At 43.1% G+C, this 21710-nt stretch overlaps 1 protein-coding gene across 2 annotated transcripts in view; it reads right to left on the bottom strand.

The window, feature by feature from the left end:
* SLAIN1 (SLAIN family member 1) overlaps positions 1-21710 on the bottom strand; it is a 174669-nt gene that overhangs the window by 144109 nt on the left and 8850 nt on the right. The window lies entirely within an intron of this gene.

Below are 21710 nucleotides of genomic sequence, written 5' to 3'. Positions count from 1 at the left end.
TTTCAACATAGCACTGGCCCTGGGCCTGCCCAGAGCAGGCCCGAGGGCACTGTGAGAGTCATAAAACCAGCACCCAGGGGTCTCAAGTGGGGAAAATTGTGGGGGGGGGGGGGGGACTGCAAACAGGTCCTGATTTCCTACACCAGTGCTTTGTGTTCCGCTTTTTTAGGTCAACTCTACCAGACAAAAAAAGACCTTGTAGACTTTCAGAGGGCTTACAACCCACCCATTGATCTCCCGTGATTGGCTTTATTGTTACTCTTATTCGCTTGTTTCTTATTACAGGACTTGCCTTCCTGTTCTTATTTTGTCCCTCCCATGGACCATAGACTCTTTACGGTGCTTTTGAGTGGTTGAGTGGTATCATTCCACTGCTCACATTTGGGGAACTATTTTTTTTGTTCTTTCAGAACTCCATGAGCGTGCACGTGGTTTCTAGACTTCTCCCTCCCCACCTCCCGTGCTGTGTTGCTCCTCACCCTTTCCAGCTGGTCTGCAAAAGCACAGAAACAGGGATATATAATGGATATGGCTGAAGAGCAGACTAAGTTTTTTTTTGTTTCTCCTGCATTAAATATATTATATGAAAGCACAAGCCTTGGGACACAAAAGCTTTTATGGTGCTCCTGGAATTGCTATCCACTACACTCTCTCTGCTGGCGTCTTAGGCAGAAGGTGTATTTAGCATGAAACGTCTCCTGAAGCCCATAATTCTGCTTTCTGGGCTAGTGTATAGGGCCAAATGGCTGAATCATGTACAAAATAAATGAGTGCTTGGCAAGCGTTTGCCTTTACATTTTGACACTTCATTAACCTTTTTTAATTCTGTTCGGAACTTCCTGAGTGAAATCTATTTTAAAAATAAACCATGCCATGTATAAAGATTGGAAACCTTGAATTTAATGTCCCATTTTGAGCTACCATAAGACATGTGTTGGCTTTTCTTCCAATGTTTTGATTTTTTTTTCTTTTTCTATTTTTTAAATGTTACTTTACAGACAAAATTGGCAAAGCTAACAACTCGCCACTCACATTATGTAAGCGAGACTTATTGGCTTTGCCAAAGCTTGTTCTTCATGGCAACCTTTGGATATGCAGCTAATGTTTACAAATGTTCCTATTCCTAGGCGAGTTCAAGCACCATCACTGTGGCGATCAAGGCCCGAATGTATCAAAGCATTTCACCATAGACAAAGAATGGGTAAAAACCTTGATACATCAGGCCCCGAGGCCCGTGTCCATTGGCAGACAATCTGTGGCGTGGGTGATTTCTCCCAAAAAAAGATACATATGGAAATGCTATTTAAATCTGCATTAACAGAAAGCATGTGGTGTTCTTTTGGCCTAATTAATTGAATATATCACGTTTCTATCAATGTGCAAGAAAATCAAAACAAAGTAGCGCAAATGGAATTCTACCCAAGAACTTCAACATGTACATTTTCAAGTTAATGATGTCAACGACTCAATTATGGGTTTCAAAATAGCAGCCCTCACGCAGATCAATAGTAATAACACGTTTTGAGTTAAAATATAATTTGAAGGCCCAGATTATTTTTCACCATGTCAGGCATACTTGACGCCACATAACGGAACAAAAATGCATACTTCAAATTACTGTATTTAATGTAGCAGATTTAAAATGTTCAGTGTGGTTTTCTCCTCCTAGCTTGGTATGTGATTTTTCATGTGTCCATGATTACTTCCAGAACTTTCCACAATATAATATATGATAGTTCTTCAATGCTATGTACCAGCATAATTGGTTGCTATTAGGAGATTATATTATTGTTCGAACTAACAACTCTGCAGTGGCCTTTATTTCACTAAATCCATTCTTCTTCCGTTTTTGTCGACGTGCACGGCTGAGATTTAGAGCCAACGAGTACCTTCTGTGTTTAGCACAAAGCTTAATAGCATTTAAGAAAAGCTTACACTTCTTAGAAAAGCACAGTCCCAGATCTAGGGCAGAGATTGTAAACATTCAGAAAAGAAGGGGCCTTTCTAATTCGCACAAGAGAAGGGGGCCAGGAGTACAGCAAACAATACCGGTTAACAGGGATCCTTTTGTTTTCCTCCTGTTTAGCGGCTACTTTTCCTGCAATCTTGTTAATTACAGTAAAATAAATGCACACGATTTGTGCAGTTTCTGCCAATACATTAACTACAGAGGCCTCCAGCAAGGCTGGCAGCAGGAACAATGGAGTAGCCAGATAATTAAAACAACCCCCACTGTGTCACTGGGTGAGCAAATACCGACTCTTCCTGGAGGCGTTCCTTTCACCCTCCCATCCATCATAATTTTCACCCATCAAAATGTTCACCCATCGATCCTTTACCCCTTTCATCCATTTACGTATCCTTTTCTTTTATCCTTCCTTCAACTATTCTTTCCTTTCACCCTTTCTTCCTCATACTCTTAATTCCACCCTTTATTTGTTCCTTATTTCCCTTCTTTTTAACTATCTTTTTTTCTCGACCCCTTGGTTTGTCTTTATTATTATTTTTTTCTCCCACCCACTCTGTTTTCCCCTCTCCCTTTGCATCGTTTATTGGTCTCTGTGCCCGTCACTGCACTGTGCAGCCCTCAGACCCCACTTCTCTGTTCTGCAGTGGTATTCCATTATAGTCTTGGAGCACGCCACAGCGGGCTCTCCCAGCCATTAAAGGCCCACTCCAGCATTAAAGACCTGAGCAGAAGGCGAGGGCCTTTAACAAGGGAGCGGGCCTTTAATGGCCAGCCCGGAGAACTCTTCTAATACAGTATTATTCATAGGCTTTTGTCTGCAGACAGAAGAGGGTCACTGGAAAACGAGATAACATTTTAGAGGGAACCAGCTTAGCAGCCCTCCATGCCCAGTGGCAACCCCCACTTTAGTTACAAGAGTGGAGGGTTTCACAACCCCAACAAGCTACAGAGCACACTATAGAGTAAGCAGAGTATTTCTGCTGACCAATCTGCACCCCCGACCAGACCTGCTCATGCATCATCGTATGGACAGGAGGGACCCATCAAAAGAATGTTCCAGTCTGGTGCCCAATAACAGTAAATCAAAGAAGGCACTCAAGACCAAGCATAATGGAGCTCAGAGAAAGCATTGCTTGGGATTGCTAGGCCGGTAAAGACCAGCGGTCCTCTAACAGAGATTTTTATTGAGCCTATGTATATTAATTTATTATATGTGTTGATATTTGAGAGCTAATAGCAATATTTATATGTTTGTATACAGGCATCAACGATAAGCATTGATTGGTGAAAGATATTTGGATGTGTTGAAGAAAGTGGTCAGAACTGGCTCTAAACCACCGAAACGTGTCGACGGATATACAGTGATAACTTGTGGAACATACTGGCACACTAGATGGAAACTCGGTTGTTTGTATGAATGAGCAATTGATTAAGTCAGGTTGTATTGTCTTGTGTATTCTCTCCTTGTTTTCCTTTTAGATGTATTTTAATTGCATGTGATGTTTATGATATCATGGATTTTTAACAATAGAGAAGTATAACCCCGTTTTTTAAATATATGTTTTACGATGAACATGAAACACTGGATGATTTTATGAGTTTATTGGTAAATGCAATAACTCTTTTTATTATATATTTTATATATTTAGACTGTTGTGGTACTTTACTTAGGTTTGGGGTGGTGTGTATGAGTTGTAGATAGGTTTAATATTATTTATGTGAATTGGAAAAAAAAAATGAATTCTAGTGAGGGTTTACAATTCTAAAGGGAGCATTTAGGGACTTTACAGCCTCTAGCAGAGGAGCCAGCAGATCAACAGATTCTCACTCTTTTTGCAGATTTCACCAGAGACACCTTGTTTAGAAAGTGGAGGTATCCAGGTAAGTTGTCTAGAGCGCACTTTAAAGCTCAATCATATCCGGGTAAGGGATCACAGTTACCCAAATCCATTCAAATGTACGTGCTTCTCTCCAAACCTATGTGGAAGTCCACCCTGTCCACAGCAGAAGTTCCCCTGCCAGATGCTGTGAACAGTAACTTAGATGCAGCGCTGAAACAGATGCTATGAATGATCCCCCGTGGTGCCCCAAGCCAACTACTTGACTGTGTGCAAATGGAGTGGGTTTGTTCGAACCAGCTGGGAACTGCAAGAGATCAGCAAGTCTGTATTGGTTCTACCCATGCTTTACTGCTGCCACTGGAAACCGTGGTATCCCCTTAATCTACATTATAAAAAAACAGCAACTTCCTCAAAAAAGGAACGGAATTATTCTGCTGTGGGGAATGTTGTCTCAACAAAATCCTATTCATCAAAGCTCTTAAAACCGCATCCCAGGCTCAAAAAGGAACCAACCAAAGAAATGGAACCCAACTGAATCCTACAACTTTGCACCAAATGTTGATCGCTACAAGATACATGCCTCCTTAGATTTCGTGATTTTATTTTAGTTGAGTAAGCTTTTCTGGTCTCTTGAAGAATAGTTGGATACACTCTTATGGACAGGCTTCCTACACAATTCCTTCCAAGTCCACAGATACAAAAAATTCCAAAGCAGCTTAACTCCAAAATGCAATCCAATTGTATGAGCTCACAGGTTAGCCCACAGATATGAAGGCCATGGAGCACTGTGGCAAAAGGATGCCCTGCTGGAAGGAGAAGCTACCTGATGCATGGCAAGGATGGACTTTGGGATTTGGACTCCAGCTGAGCCCAAGTACTAGGATGGGTCTCTCCTAAGCCAGTGGTGCTGGTCCACTCATGCCCCTTGGGGAACAATTGCTGGAACGGACCTGCTGAGGGATCCTATATGGTTAACCTGAATCCTCTGTGTACAGGCTCTTGACTCTGCTGACACTTCAGTGCCTTTAAAGAAGGCTGGAGGCTATGGGGCCTAAGGGGTGTAGCAGGGAGGGTGTTTTTGTGGTGGGTTGAAGAGGAGCTGCACAGGATACCCCCACCAACACAAGAACAGCACCAGGAGCCAAGCTTAGGAGGAGGTCTGGTGCAGGGACCCAAGAAAAATCCATCTCCCAACAAAAAGCACCTTTAAAGGCCAGGAGGCCTGAAGAAAATGCTCCTGGTGGGTAGCACTGGCCACTAGGAGCAAAACCAGCCAAAGGCCATGAAAATCGGCCCTAAGTGCTATAGAAATGAACCAGGGAGAAAACTAAAACAATTAGCTCAAAGCAATCCACCCAATGTCCTTCAAATTCCGGTTGGGTGGGTCAGAGCCCATGGGTCAGAGCATCTTTATTCCTTTTATTGCCAATGGGGACTGGGCATGCCTGGCGACCAGCTCCCAGATTCAGTGCGCCCCCAGGTGACCCAGGGCTGAGCCCATGTGAAGGGGGATATGGCACACCACCTTTTTGTCCCTCTGCCTGTGAGGAGAGAGGGTAGAGGAGAATGCACAGCTCCAATCACAGGAGGGGAGCAGTAGAAGAACTTGCTCCCACTGCAGCGGGAGAAGAAAGAATAATGTTGGCTCTCGTGCATACCACAAGAGTCACCCACAGGGAACTGCCAGTGGCTGTGGGGGACTTGAGGCAACACCTATACCATCCAACTAATCATATCATCTGGGTGCCAAATATGGCACAGGCACTAGGCACAAAAAAAGACTGTGGCACAAGGCTGTAGCCCAAAGTTTCTGGCAGAGAATACACTATATTTGTCTTTGTGGGAAACAAAAGTTGTGTTCAGCTCTATGTGGTACCCCAGGGACGAGCAGGGGGACCACCACTGGTTGTCCAGCATGTTTGGGACACTGCAGAAAGGGCAGCAGCCCCCAGGGAATGTATTTTTTTAAACAACCCCAAGTCTTCGGAGGTCTTAAAATGATGATCCTGGGAGATGCTTTCATTGATTTTAAGCACTTCCAGAACTGGGCCTTTGTTCTTGAGATCTGGAGTGCGGGCCCCTTGTGGTTGGTCCTATAGCTGCAGTGGCAGTCTAACAATAATAAAAGAAAGACTCTGCCACACATGTCTTATTTAAATTATTGAAGTTGAAAATACAACTTTTAGCATTATAAGGAGTGCTTGTGAATAATGATACTGTTCCCAGTGACAGTTAACGGTGTTACAATATTACACTATGGCATGTGGCTGCTTTTATTATTGTGATGACATCCTGACAAGGCCAGTGGGCCTAACTTATTGACAATAAAACCCCTTGCTGTTGTGAGGTTGCATCTGGTATTCTAGATTTAAGGTTCAGGATTACACTAGAGTGCTATATAAAATGAGGGTCTCACCAAAGGTATTGAGAACATAGCACAGAGGGAACCCCCAATAGTATTTTGTAGGTGTGGGAAAGGGGGGAGAATACCATTTCAAATAGCAACAAACATTCTCGCTTAACCTGCATTGCTTCTAGCCCAAACTTATTTGCACAATGATTGCTGACCCAACTGTATTTTTACCCATTTATTGAATTTCTCATCATTGTTCTCTTTTTAAGAATTTTCAAAACAAAGTGCATCATTACCACATTTCATTACGTTACAAAAGGTACAATTAATTGTCATGTATTTTTATACAGTAAAATACATTGGCCAGTCATTACAATCCCCACTTAACTTCAACACCTCACCTACACACCCTTTACACAAACTCATACAAGCTAATACGAACTCATAACAATCATCCGCATGCCAAAAGGATTTCCTTATTGACCCAGCAAGAAGATGATTATTTTTTCTTCCACAATTGTTGATAATGGTTGGGAACTCACCAAGCTCTCACGGTCAATGTGCATTTTCATGGAGATATTAATCCCAGACCACATTGTTCAGGACCTAAGCTAGAATATCTTCTTTCCAGCATGGACATGGGGTTTCTTCGCTTTTGGTTATTCACCACCTTCTCACTTTGGCCAGAGGATCAGTACAAATAAAAAACATATTCTACTAGAGAACATCCCAGGATACCTACATTTAAATCTATTATCAAGTTTGGTGTCCAATTCTCTCTTCAGATATATCTTGACATGCAAACCTTTAACATAAGAGGATGCACAATCTTTCCAATCATGTCTTTAGTGTGTCAAAAAAATATATACATTCTGTCATGTTCTTTTGCTTTCTTTCCAGTTAGCGACCTTGTGCTTTTCAAAGGGAGCTCTGGAAGGATGTGATTGGAAAGAATGTGAATCCCTGTCTGGCAAAAGAAAGAATGTTGGGTTCTATCTGAGGAGAGAATTTGGACACCAATCTTGATAACAGATTTCCATACCGATATAGGTATCTTGGAATGTTCTATGACAGAATATACATTTTAGCATTGTAGTGATCCGATGGCCTAAGTGAGAAGGTTGTTAATAACCAATAGAGAAGAAGCCCCACGTCCATATTGTAAAGAAGATATACTACTTTATTACCTGAAGAAGATGGTCAAGAATTAATATCCCCACCGAAACGTACATTGACCGTGACCATTTTTTGAGCTCCCCAGCCATGATGCAACAACTGTAGAAGAGAAAATAATGAACTCCTTGTTGGGGTGATAAGGAAATTCTGAGGGCATATGGATGACTGTTAGGAGTTTTTGCGAATGGTGTCTATGTGAGGTTGGAGTTGCGTGGGATTTGGAATGAATGTGCAATGTTTTTTACTGTATAAAATTACATGCCACATTTTTGTAATGTAATGTTATGTTATGTTATGTTATTGACTATTTCTAGAGCGCACGATCACCGGGGATTTCTCTTGGCACTAGGTACTGAAATGTCATAAGTCCTTAATACTGGTAAGCCTGTATTAACAACCAAGTCTTCAGGAGTTGCCTACATTTGGTGTAGAGAGAAGACTGCCTAATTTCCAAGGGGAGTGTATTCCTAGCAAGTGGAACCGAGACAGAGAACCTACAGCCTCCAATCCTGTGTTTCTTATAAGTGGGGGTGACCAGGTAGTGCAGTTGGCTTGATCTCATTTCTCTTGCCGGACGATATTTTACAATTAGAGCTTTCATGAAGCCCAGGCAGCTTAAATGCAATGCCTTGAACGCCGTGCAGCATGCCTTAAATCTGCATCTTTGCACAACAGGCAGCCAGTGGAGGTCCTTTGTCACCTGCGAGATAGAGCCCCCTCTGGGCAGATGAACTATCAGCCTTGCAGCCTGGTTTTGGATTAACTGAAGCTTACACAAGAGCAATTTCGGGAGGTCCAAATAGAGAGAGTTTGCGTAATCAATTCTTGACATAACCAAAGCCATGATAACTTGGATCAGGGCCTCCCTCATAAGCAACTTCCTAATCTTTTTTATCCGATGCAGTTGCAGGAAACAGGCCGAGGTCACTGAACTGACCTGCTGTTTACATGAGAGGTCCTCATCAATGAGCACCCCCCAGCTTTTTACTGCCCTTTTCGGAGTGGGAGGGGAATCCATCTCACTTGGCCACCACACAGGGTTCCAACAGGCAGTTCTATTCTTGGTAAGGACTATCTCGGTTTTATCCGAGTCAAGTTTCAGATGGTTATCATTCATCCAACCCCAAATGAATATCACAGAGTTTTGAAAGTGATACCTAGCTGCAACGCTATCATTGATCGCAAACAGCAGTTTGTTAGCGTAATTGAAGACATTTACTCCCATCATCTTAAGGGATCTAACCAAAGGTTGAATATAGATATTGAATAAGTGGGGGGAAAGAGAAGACCCCTGGGGCACTCCAAAGCTCACCTTAACCTCTGTATTGGAATAAGGGAAGAGTCTAACGGATTGGGATCTATCCTTCAGGAACGATATCATCCAGTTAGATGCTGTGCCCCGTAACCCCGCGGCCCTGACAGGGTCTGCCAGCAAAGTGTGGTCCACCGTGTCAAAGGCCTTCTACAGGTCTAGTAGCACCAGAGCTTGTGTGTTCCCCTTATCCACTTCTCTTCGCATCTTGTCCATCACTGACGTGACCACTGCTTCAGTGGAGTGTGTTGGTCGAAACCCCGCCTGACAAGGGTTCAAAAACTCCGACTTCTCTATAAAAGCGCAGAGATGGTGGACCTCCAAGATTTTAGCTAAATACATGAGTAGGGACGCAGGATGAAAGCTCTTCATATCTGAAGGGTCTGCCCAAACTTTCTTAAGGAGGGGTACGATAACTGCTTTTTTGAAAGATTTAGGTACCAGGCCCGAGTCAATAGAGTATTTAAGAAATTGTAGGAGACTGTCTCCACAAGAGGATGGTACCTCTCTAAGGACCATCGGGGGCAGATGTCGTTAGGCGATCCTGACTTGACTTGATCATTAACTCCATAAGATTGTCTTGCGAAACATTAGGAAGCGCGAGAGGGTGTGGCTATTCATGTCACCTGGTGATGAGTCGGTAGCGGAGGAGCCCAAGGGTATGCTCTTTTTTATTGCCACAATCTTATTCACAAAAAAGGCGTTGAGAGTGTCACACAAACTCGGTGAGGGTGTGACAGGAAGAGTCACCCTGTCTAGATTAGATAGTTCATTCACGGTCCTAAAAATCTCCATGGATTTATTGGGTGCCTTCAAGATTTTGCTTGTGAAGTAGCTTACCTTGGTTTGCCTTACGAGTGACTTATACGCTTTGAGTTGTTGGAGATATCTGATTTTCAGATCTGGCAAATATCCTGACCTCCATTTCCATTCTGCGCGTCGGAGTTTGAGTTTCGCCATTCTCAGATCTGCAGAGAACCATTTATTGGCCTCATGGCTTCTCGTCTTGCTGGAGCTATGACTACGGGCGTGGATGTCACTAGCCCCCTTCAGCCAGTTAAAACCACTTTGCTCGTAACCGTCAATATCCTCCACAGGAACTGACACGGATTTCCCCTGGTCCCCACAGAAATCCGTGAGGTTAACCTGAGCCCAGTTCCTAAATGAGATCGCTGGTCCACTTGGAGGGCTTATCTCCTTTGGTCTAGCTACCGAAAAGGAGATAAGATGATGGCCTGACCACCCACACGGGACTATGCGCAAGTTCTGCACCGGAAGTTTCGAAGTCCAGATTTGATCCAAAATGAGGCCTTTAATGTGAGTTGAGGAATTCACTGCTTGTACCAGGTTCAATTCGTAGTGAAATGTGATAATGATGCACTTTATACTGATGATTTAGAAAAAGATAAAAATTATGAAAAATGTAATAAATGTATGAAACATACAGATGGGTCAGCAATTATTGAGTGATATAATATTGGCTAGAAACAATACAGGTTAAGTGGGAATGTTTGTTGTTATTTAAAATGTCACCAAAAGTACTTCCAAATACATTTGTAATTTAATGCATAGCTTTTAGTAGGGTGTGTCGTAAATATACTGTTCCTTTTAAAAGGAATAATTGGACTATGATTTATTGACTGTTGTTGTTGTGTAACAGCTAGCTGGGGTTCCTAGCCCACACCACTTCGCGTGAGTATGCCTTGGACCAAAAGTGAATTTGTACACAGAAGCAACCTGGGGTACCCATGCACTGTATCTCAGACAGAAGCTAAACTGATACACGTGGTGTATACAAAGCACTGCCCCGGTGCATGGAGAGGACTTTCAATTGAAACACTTTCAGTGCTGTTACAAGGCTATAGTCAAGTGCAAAATCCCTTTTAGAATTCTTGCTTCATTCAAAATGATCTGCATCACACATAATACCAGTAATTTGCAAATCAAATGTACCCAAAGGGAAGCAAAACAAATGCAGCAAGACTAAAATCATAAACCCTTATTGATATGTATGTATATTCTAGGCTTCACTAGACTAGCCACTAAACAACACTCATTAAATTAAGTCGCAGCTGCACTTCATAACTGCATGTTTCACATCACAGTTAGAAATTGGGTTTTCTGGTTGGCTAGGGTATGCATCTAAGCCAGGCACAACCCACCACTCTAGTCAGGGTAAGGGAGTTACACACCCGAGATAACCCCTGTTTACTCCCTTGGTAGCTTGGCATGGCAGTCAGGCTTATCCCAGAGGCAATGTGTAAAGCGTTTGCACAACACACACACACACCAGTGACACACTGGGCACACCACAACATGAGACTCCACACAAGGTTATATAAAAATATCCTTTCTATTATACATAAAACACATGGACCAAAAATCACATAAACCAATACTCCCTTTGTCAACTGGGCAATTGTCCTAACATAACATGTAGTACACTAAAGTAAATACTTATAAGTTGCACATGTCATAAAAAGTTGTGAAGACATCATACAGCCCCTTTGTTATTCTGGCCAATATATAGCCTACATCATGACATTAGGGCCTGAAAATGTGGCTGTTAGACCACACATAATCACCAGATACCATGCACAAATCACCACTTTGTACGTTCACTACGGAGCCACAGCACTTCTGTCACAAGTTCTATTTCCATGGTAATGATTGTCACCCTGTAGGGCACATGGATGCTAGTGTACCTAGAATAGGTTCACACTACTTGCGTGGGAGACGCAGAAATTAGACCTCCGTAGAGGGTTCCCCTCCCATCCTGCGGCTGGTATCAACTTCCTCAAGGCCCCTGCGGTATGGGCAAATCTAGTGAGGGGAAGCACACACTGCCGAGATCAGCAGGGAGACCTTGCTGGGTCCTCCCCGCAAGCAGAATCGCCGAAGGCAGCTGCCCCAGACACGTGGCACAACTGCAGCCCCTTGGTGACTCTACCCCAGCCTCCTTCGACCGGGACACTGCAGCCCCTTGGTGACTCTACCCCAGCCTCCTTCGACCGGGACAACAAAAGGTGGTGCATCACCGACAGCCCGTCTTGAGCCCTACAGGCTCCTTCAGGGTTGCTGCGCTGGATCTTGCAGCACGGAGCGAAGTCTCCATCGCACTCAGCCTCACTAGCGGACAAGCCTGATGCCATCTAACCCCCAGTGGGGTGGACAGGTCGAAGGACCGTACGGCGGCTCTTTTCCCTCAGCACAGCCCCCAAGCACCTTCCTTCCAATGTGAGGCTGGGCCCCGCCCTGGGGCGGCATCGGCGTTCCTCAGCAACGTGGGGGCTCCTGCCCGGGGCTTCCGTCAGCTCAGATGGTGGCAGCGGCCGCAAGATCCTGCGGTGAGTGAGGAGGAGAGCACTTCCCAGCGCTCGCTGTACCCAGTTTGGAGTGCTCCATGCAAATAGGAAAAACTTTCCCCACGCGGTGCCTCCAATAAAGCACTCAACACGCGATTACTGTAAAAAAGATAAAGAGTACAGCACTCACCACACGCTCCAAAAGAGCAACCATAAAGCGCTCAGTATATACTCTTCCTAAAAAGGGTGAAGAACAGTCCAGTTCTTTGCCTGCTCTAGACAGGAGCAGCAACTGCAGGTTGTCCCACCCCACACACATCTGGGGCAGCGTTCCTCACAGAGTCCAATCTCCTTCCAGGCAGGTTCCCCTTGATATCCAGCAAGGATATTTTTGTGAAGTCTTTTATCCCCCTGAGACTTCCAACAGAAGGCAAGCACACACAAGACCTTGGAGATTCTTCACAAGCAGGATACAACTGCAGGGCCAAAAATTCAGTAATTTTCCTCTACCACAAACAGAAGCAGCAACTGCAGACCAACCCACCCCTCACAGAGAAAAGGCAGCGCTCCTCACACAGTCATTTTGCTCTTTTTCTTCTTGGCAGGATCCTCTTGTTTCTTGAAGTAATCTAAGTCCTGGGGTTTTAGGTCTCATACTTATACCCCATTTTGTCATTGTTCTCTTTGTGGCATGGGTCTCTGAACCCAGTCCAAACCAGCCCTGTCCTCCCTGGTGCAGCATGACCACAGGGAGTGGAGACAGCATTGTGAAAAGGAGACACTCTATTCAGGTGCAAGCGAAACTCCTCCCCCCACTCTAAATGCCCAGCTATAAGTCACCCAGGCAAGGCAGGGCACACTTCAACCCCCCCCCCCCTTGTGTTTGCCTAGAGTGAATACATATCCCAGCTACTGTCACTCCAACAACAGACGCTGAATACACAAACAGTCAAAAGCACACAGAATGGTCCAGCAAGAAAATGTTCACTTTCTAAAAGTTTCATTTTCAAAAACATAATTTAAAAACCACCTTTACCAAAAGGTGCGTTAGTAAATTCTGAGTTCAGAGAGCTGAAACTCAATTTTTCTATCTTGTCCCTATTGAAAGCTACACATGTAATAAAGTTACAGTGCAGCCCCAATGATAAGCCTATGGGACATACAGCCTTTCAATAGTGAAAAATTAAATGCACTGTATTTCACCATCAGGACGTGTCACAAACACCAGTAAATCGCCTACCGTTCACATACACTGCACCCGGCCCATGGGGATACCTTGGGCCTACCTTAGGGGTGCCTTACATGTAAGGAAAGTAAGGTTTGGGCCTGGCAAGTGGGTTCACTTGCCAGGTCAACAAGGCAGTTTAAAACTGTGCGCGCAGACACTACAGTGGTAGGTCTGAGACACATTTACAGAGCTACTCCTGTGGGTGGCACAACGGGCGCTGCAAGCACACTAGTAGCCTTTGATTTACAGGCCTTGGCACACACCACAAACTTTACTAGGGACTTACCAGTAAATCAAATATGCCAATCATGGATGACCAATCAAATTTACAATTTACACAGAGAGCATATGCACTTTAGCACTGATCAGCAGTAAGTGCCCAGAATCGTATAGCCAACAAAAAACAGTGTCAGAACAAATAGGAGGTCAAAGTAAAAATGTTTGGGGAGAACCCCGCGAAAAGGGCCAATTCCAACAGTCATGCATCCAGTGTTTACTTTGTAAAAATGAAAAAATGACAAAGAGGGATTATATGGGTAGTAATGGTAGTAAAGAGAGCAAATGGTTCTAATTTGTAAAAACAGCCTTTTCGTGGTTACTAGAGCTATCTACTTTAGCTTGAAGAGAGAACTTGTACTTCAAACAGGGATTTTTTTGGTCTTGGATGATAATTCATAATTAGAAGATGGAAAATTAGATTAATATAATTAGCATCACAATTCCCCTTTTCTATTCCTCTTCAGTACAGTGCTTTCATTTTTATGATAATTTGTTATGTAAATAGTTAATACATTGTTATCATGCTATCTTCAGCTTGTTAAAAAAAGAAATCTTGGTCCACTATACCATACTGCTGACACCATGGTTACCATCAGTGAAATATCAACGTCAGTATTATCAATGGATGTAAATAATGCAACTCACCATATGTAAATTGCCTTGTTTTGGACAAGGCTGAATTAGATTATTGTGTTTATAGAATACCGTTACTAAATAAGTCAAAAAAAGTTATTATTTGGGGAAAAAAGGCAACAGCCCAAGGTATCTCATCTAGATTTGTCGGCGGCGCTGCTCGATGCCGGGGTTGGCGAAGATCAAGGGCGCCTAGTCTGAATTCAACCAAATGCCTTTTTCTTCCATCGGCCTGCACTTCATCTCTTTTTATCTCTCTTTGCCAATTTTTTAGAAGTGTTTCACCTCTTCCTCTTCGTTTCTTTTCTGCCTTTCTCCCTTGATCAGAGTCTGATGATGAAATATAAGTTCTGGTCCCACAAATGAGTTCCAGTACATTCCACCACAGAACAAATTGAAGCATGAAATGAGGATAGTGAGATCAGTGCTGGTTCCACAACAAAGCAACACAACCTAATTGAAACAATTGATGGTGCCAAAGAGAGAGAAAAAGGAAAGTGCAATTTACTTTGTCGTCAAAATGCATTTTTCATCTGCAATTAGTGAAACATTAGTGAAACAAAAACATGCGAGATTGACATCCTAAATATTAAATATGTTTCCTCCTCGCCACGATTGGTCCTAGGATGCTTGTTTCCAGTCCAGGGAGGACCTGGCCTGGCAGTTTGGGCTGGACTGTTCCCATTGGGCACAGTGTCAAGGTTGATTTGCATATGGCTGGGTCCAAACTGGAATGGCATGGTGAGCAAAAAACACAATGGATTTAGGCCCAGATCTCTGTACTGGGGTGAATGTATGACATTGTTCTGCATTCTGTCCATCAATATTTCGTTTTGCATTTGTCACCCCGAGTGGGACGGGTATGCTCAGATGTGAGTCCCGTGCTCTCCATGCCACTGGAATCAAGCTATCCTGGCTGAAGAGGGGTGAAACCCCAAAACCAGTCCTAGGATGCTTGTTTCCAGGCCAGGAAGGACCTGGCCTGGCAGTTCGGACTGGACTGTTCCCATTGGGCACAGGGTCAAGACAGATTTGCTTATGGCTGGGTCCAAACTGGGATGGCATGGTGAGCAAAAAACGTTGGATTTAGGCCCAGATCTCTGTACTGGGGTGAATGTATGACATTGTTCTGCATTCTGTCCATTAATAGTTCTTTTAACAGAACAAATTTAGGGATGAAATGAGGATAGTGAGATCAGTGCTGGTTCCACAACAAAGCAACCCTGGCTAATTGAAACGATTGATGGGGGGGAACAACCTTTACAACGCAACTTTTACAACGCACTACACTTACAACACATTTTTTACAACGCAAAATCCATTACAACGCACTACACTTACAACGCATGACACTACAACGCATTTTTAAAAACTACCTTTACAACGCATTCCATTACAACGCCTACCATTACAACGCATAATATTACACTACACTATCCAACACTTACCCTACTGTTGCACCCCCTGGAGTTAGAATAGTAATTTTTACCCCTATACTATCCAACACTTACCCTACTGTTGCACCCCCTGGAGTTAGAATAGTAATTTTTACCCCTATACTATCCAACACTTACCCTACTGTTGCACCCCCTGGAGTTAGAATAGTAATTTTTACCCCTATACTATCCAACACTTACCCTACTGTTGCACTCCCTGGAGTTAGAATAGTAATTTGTACCCCTATACTATCCAACACTTACCCTACTGTTGCACCCCCTGGAGTTAGAATAGTAATTTTTACCCCTATACTATCCAACACTTACCCTACTGTTGCACCCCCTGGAGTTAGAATAGTAATTTTTACCCCTATACTATCCAACACTTACCCTACTGTTGCACCCCCTGGAGTTAGAATAGTAATTTTTACCCCTATACTATCCAACACTTACCCTACTGTTGCACCCCCTGGAGTTAGAATAGTAATTTTTACCCCTATACTATCCAACACTTACCCTACTGTTGCACCCCCTGGAGTTAGAATAGCAATTTTTACCCCTATACTATCCAACACTTACCCTACTGTTGCACCCCCTGGAGTTAGAATAGTAATTTTTACCCCTATACTATCCAACACTTACCCTACTGTTGCACCCCCTGGAGTTAGAATAGTAATTTTTACCCCTATACTATCCAACACTTACCCTACTGTTGCACCCCCTGGAGTTAGAATAGTAATTTTTACCCCTATACTATCCAACACTTACCCTACTGTTGCACCCCCTGGAGTTACAATAGTAATTTTTACCTCTATACTATCCAACACTTACCCTACTGTTGCACCCCCTGGAGTTAGAAAAGTAATTTTTACCCCTATACTATCTAATACTTACCTTAAATGCAATTTACTATTACGCGTTGTAATGGTATGCGTTGTAAAGGTAGTTTTTAAAAATGCGTTGTAGTGTCATGCGTTGTAAGTGTAGTGCGTTGTAATGGATTTTGCGTTGTAAAAAATGCGTTGTAAGTGCATGCGTTGTAAAAGTGTGCGTTGTAACGACATACATCCGATTGATGGTGCCAAAGATAGAGAAAAAGGAAAGTGTCATCTACTTTGTCGTCAAAATGCATTTTTCATCTGCAATCAGAGAAACAAAAACATGCAAGATTGCCATCCTAAATATTATATATGTTTCCTCCTCGCCACAATTGGTCCTTGTGTAAATTGGCATAATTGTCAAATGCGACATTCAGTGACTTATGGCTTTTTACGGCACTTTGAGACTTGGAGTTGATAGTTTTGTTTCTATAGTAGAACTAAAAGAGCATCTATACAGAAGGGGTAGTTTCCTGCAAGTAAACCTTTCAGAGCTCACCTCTGCTGTGCAGACAAACTAAACATAGATACCCACTGCCCAATATGCAGCAAAGGGAAAAATCTGCTATCACCATGCACTGCATCTAACAAGCAGCTGACTACCCCTGGGTTTGAGGGAACAATAACAAGATCCCATCACATTTCCTTCATCACAGATTTTGGTAGTCTTCCAGCTGAATTGTGTTGGACAATTGCCCTCTCTGAATGGTCACCCCAAACCTTTTGCCTTCCTCCTCCTCCTCATTTTGCTGAATTATTTTTGCTGGCATTAGGACTCTGAGCACTTTACCACAGCTAACAAGTGCTAAAGTGCATATACTTCTCCCCTAAACATGGTGGTCTTGGTGTATACCTGATTGGCATATTTAGTTTACTTAGAAGTCCCTTGTAAAGTAGTATACAATATACCCATGACCTGTAATCTAAATGCTACCAGTGGGCCTGCCACCCACACAAGTAGCCTTTCAAACCGGTCTCTGGCCTGCCATTGCAAAGCCCATGTGTGCAGTTTACTGCCACTTTGGCTTGGTATTTAAAACCCCTAGTCAAGCCTTAAACTTCCCTTTTACATAGGTTACCCCTAATGTAGGCCCTAGGTACCCTGAAGGCAGGGTGCTATGTAAGTAAAAGGTAGGACATGTACTTTTAAGTTTTACATGTCCTGGTAACGATAAACGACCAAGTTAATTTTTCACTACTGTGAGGCCTACTTTTCTCATAGGCTAGTATTGGAAATTCCTTAAAACACTTTTGAGCTGTAATTCTTGATTAGAAAGGTGTAGCTAAATCATGTTTTATATCTTTGGAATGGTAGTGATAAATCCTCTGTAGTGGTAAACTTGGATTTGACATTACTATTTTAGAAATGCCACTTTTAGGAAGTGGGCATTTCTTTGCTCTTAACTCTGCTCTGTGTGCCGGCCGCCTGTCTCCAATGCACGTCTGGGCTGGGGGTCATCTAACTTTGTGCATTCCCTCCAGACAGCCACAAACACTGGAAGGGTGGGTGTGGCAGAGGACTAATCTGCTTTTTGATGACCTTCCTGAGCAGGAAGTGGGAAAGGGAGCGGACACATCTGAATAGTCTGTGTCCTGTCCCCACATAAAGGACTGATTACCCCCCCACACAGATAGCCTGGCAGACAGGGCTTTGACCCTACCAAAGCAGTACAGTACAGGACCTGGGAAGTACTCTTCCGGAGTAAAGACTGCTGTGCTGTAAGGAGTGCCACTTTGTCTTGACTGGCTGTTCTGAGGAACTACTTTTCTGCTTTACTGAGCTGCCCTGCTGCTTGCTGATCTCTACCCTTCTGAGGGCAAGGACCTGACCCATCTCACTATAACCCAGAGTGTCTCCATGGGCTTGCTTCCTGTTTTCTGAAGTTTCAGGGACACGAACGGCTTCCTGCAATTCTGCTGGTGCTGCTGGACTCTGCCCTCTGTGAGTCCTACCCTTGTGTGAGGAGCACCCCCCTCCGGTTCTGGGCCTCAGAAGTTGGTTCTGCAGCAGTTTTGATACTAAACCGACACATCCTCATCTTTGCGACGATCAGAACCGACTCATCGCCCTTCTATGTCGACGCAGAGGCTGTTCGTTGACAGTAGTTCTACAGCCTGTGCAGCCCGAAAATGGCGCTGTGCGTGGCTTTACGACAACGCATTGCCTGCATCACAACAGAACTCGACTGCGACGCATCGCGCCCTCAGCATTGACATTGTGCTCTATCCAAGGTACTTTTTCAGTGGGACCTGTGTAAGTCCTGTAGCCGGTCTGTCCTCTATTGTGGATGGCCTGAACTTTGAATTAAACCAGTCCCTTGTGTCCTCAGGTAACCTTTTAGACTATTGACTTCAAAGCACTGTTTTTGCATTAATCTTTATAAATTCATAACTTTGGTTCTACCTATTGAATTTTTGTCGTTTTGGTATTGTTTTACTCCGATAAATATTATCTGTTTTTCTGAACCAGTGTGAAGTTTTTTTGTGGTGTTTTCATAGAGAGAGAGAGTGTGTGTGTGTGTGTATGTGTGTTTTGCACAAATACTTTACATATTGCCTCTTAAGTTAAGCCTGTCTGCTCTGGGCCAAGCTACCAGAGGATAAGCACAGGTTAATTTAAAGTGTGTATCTAACTTATTCTCAATAGGATTGTGGTCCCCATTTGGACAGGGTTCAAACCTCTGCCAACTAGAGACCCAATTTCTAACCACTTGACTCAATTTTCCTTTAATACCCTAACGTTGATCATATTGTGACCATTGTTTCTTGAATGTTAATTTAACTTAACTAAAACAGTTACAATGAAAACATATTTTTTGGGGCCAACCTAGGGCCCTATCACTTAACTGGAACTGGCAGCCTCAGCAAATGGCTCTTTTATATCCTTCAACCTCTGGGACTTTGCTAGAGTTTTTGGTGGCTATTACATTACAAACTCACTCTCATCCAAACCAAATACTATACTATAAACAGAATGTACCATTCACTGCATATGGTACAGGGTGCTGTACTGATTCTTGGATAGTGAAAGAGTAAAAATGCATCTTTACTTCAATGCAAAGCCTTTTTTCTCACCAGTGTGTCAGGGTTCCCCTTTCAGTGAAGTTTGCAGAATTGGGCCTGTACCATTAGGCATTAGAGCACCTTGATTTACAGAAAACAAGCCACTTAATTCCACTATCAAAGCAGGATTTGTATTCAACAATAATCAGATGCTTTCCAGATAGCCAAGCAGTATATGTACAAGTCACTAACTCCTATTGAATCCTCAAGAGATCAAAGCACACTTATACCCTTCCACAGTCACGGAGGAGCACGTTTCTGCTCTTTCTCACCAAGTGACAGAAAGTGGTGAATATTGATGTATGAAAAAGAAACTGGTTTAACAGACGAGAATAACGACTTAAAGTGGCATACCTAGCCGCCTTCCACATCAATTGGGCAGAGATAAAATAAGTCTCCCTTAGGTCACACTGGCTAACGATTTGGTAACATCCAGAACAGATTTAAAACAATTAAAATATGGAAAATAGAGTAATATGTATTGCTCAAACTAAAAAAATAATAATTCTAAAGTAAAGAAAAAACTATCTAACTAGACATTAGGATTTGTAAACATCCCACAATGGGGATAAACAATAAAATACAGCTGCCCAATTGAAAATTAAAGGTTGGAACCTTGGATTAAAGTAAGTTCCAGGAGTATGTAAAAGTGATAGAAAAAATGTTTGACAAATGACTAATACTACAGAAGCTTTAGATGGATGCACCTCCAGCACCGACATGGAGTGCAAAAGATCAAACCAGTTAGCAATAGAAGAAGGGTTGTGTGACTAGGTTTTCTTCTGTCTTCAAAGGTTTCTGAATACAAAATTACTATGAAGAAGAGAGGAGTATGGAGGGTGTCCAAAGATGCGACGTCCCCAGACCAAGGGTTTCATCCAGTCAACTTGGCTGAAGCAGAAGTGTAGCAAATCTGCATTTTCTGGTAGGTTACATCAGACTTTTTGATGTTTTCTGGACTCTGTTTTTCCTGGGTTTTGATCTCTGTGCCCATTACCCCTGCTAAACAGGGCAAAACACCTGTGCTCGCCCTTTAAACCTGATTAAATTGGCTTACCTGTGATTGACATATTTAACTTGCCAGGAAGTCTAGTATTTGGTGTAGGAAATACACCCAGGGCATTGAAGTTAAATGCTACCCATGGACTGTAGCACCTATTATGTTATCCACAGAGTGGGCCTGTAAAACATGGCTTCAGGCCAACCTGCATAGCCTGACTGTGGCAGCCTAAAAACCTGCTGTCAAACCTGTAAAAGGAACCCTTTGTGGAAGCTGGGAAATCCTTATTTTAAATAATAAGTCACGCCTAAAAACACCATCTTGCTCACATTGCAGAGTCCATGATATCTAAAAGTGGTATATGTGTGAATAAATTGGCATGCTCCTCCGTTGACTACACCTCAAAAGCTATTTTTACTGGCAACATTGTAGCTCGATCCTAGAAAACGACAAGGTACAGATCATAAACTTTCATCTGTAACATTTGACAGGAAACTTCTAATTAGTCATCCAAACACTAACTTACATATGTATTAGAAGTCCAATTCATTTGGTGGGATTAGATGTTAATGAATATATAGAGGAAAACTAATTTTTAGAAAGTTACTTTTTGGCTGCCTAATAATCCTGAAGGCTAATTTGCATAAGCCTGCCAACAGCTTCCCAGCAAATGCTTGACCATAATGATATGTGAAAACTGCTCCCACAGCAGACCATTGGCTTAGGCCAGGTGACAGGATGGGCTAGGTTTGCAGCATTTTATATCTATCAACCCAGGAGGGATAGTTGGGGTACACCTAGGACTACATTAACTTGAAAGGGACAGAGGCAAAGCATGTTCATCCATGGTTTAGTGTAAGGAGAAACCTGACAAAGACAAAGCCTTTGCCCCCAAGGCCAAACTATCCAGGCTGGCTCCTAACTCAGTGGGAGGTAAGGTACCACCAGAACTAGATTGAAGTGGACACAGTGGAATGGACTGGTATTTTCCTGAGCCAGCCCTCTGAGTAGACACAAGAGCACTGCATAAGGTAGGAAGGGTTTCACCAACTTGGATTTTAAGAGTGAGGGGCACTTTGGATTGTTTGCAGTAGGGAAAACAGGAACTGCTGTAAAAGTAAATAGGGCTGCACCTGGGAAAATGCACCCAGTGGTTAGGGAAAGGTCACGAGTTATCATCAACCACTAGCTGAACCCAAATGGGGCACACCAAGGCACCATTGCTGTTTTAGTACTG

The sequence above is a fragment of the Triturus cristatus genome, chromosome 8, assembly GCF_964204655.1.
Source record: "Triturus cristatus chromosome 8, aTriCri1.1, whole genome shotgun sequence".
NCBI lineage: Eukaryota > Metazoa > Chordata > Amphibia > Caudata > Salamandridae > Triturus > Triturus cristatus.
The sequence above is the reverse complement of the archived record's forward strand: the minus strand, read 5'-3'. Positions and strand labels throughout refer to the sequence as shown.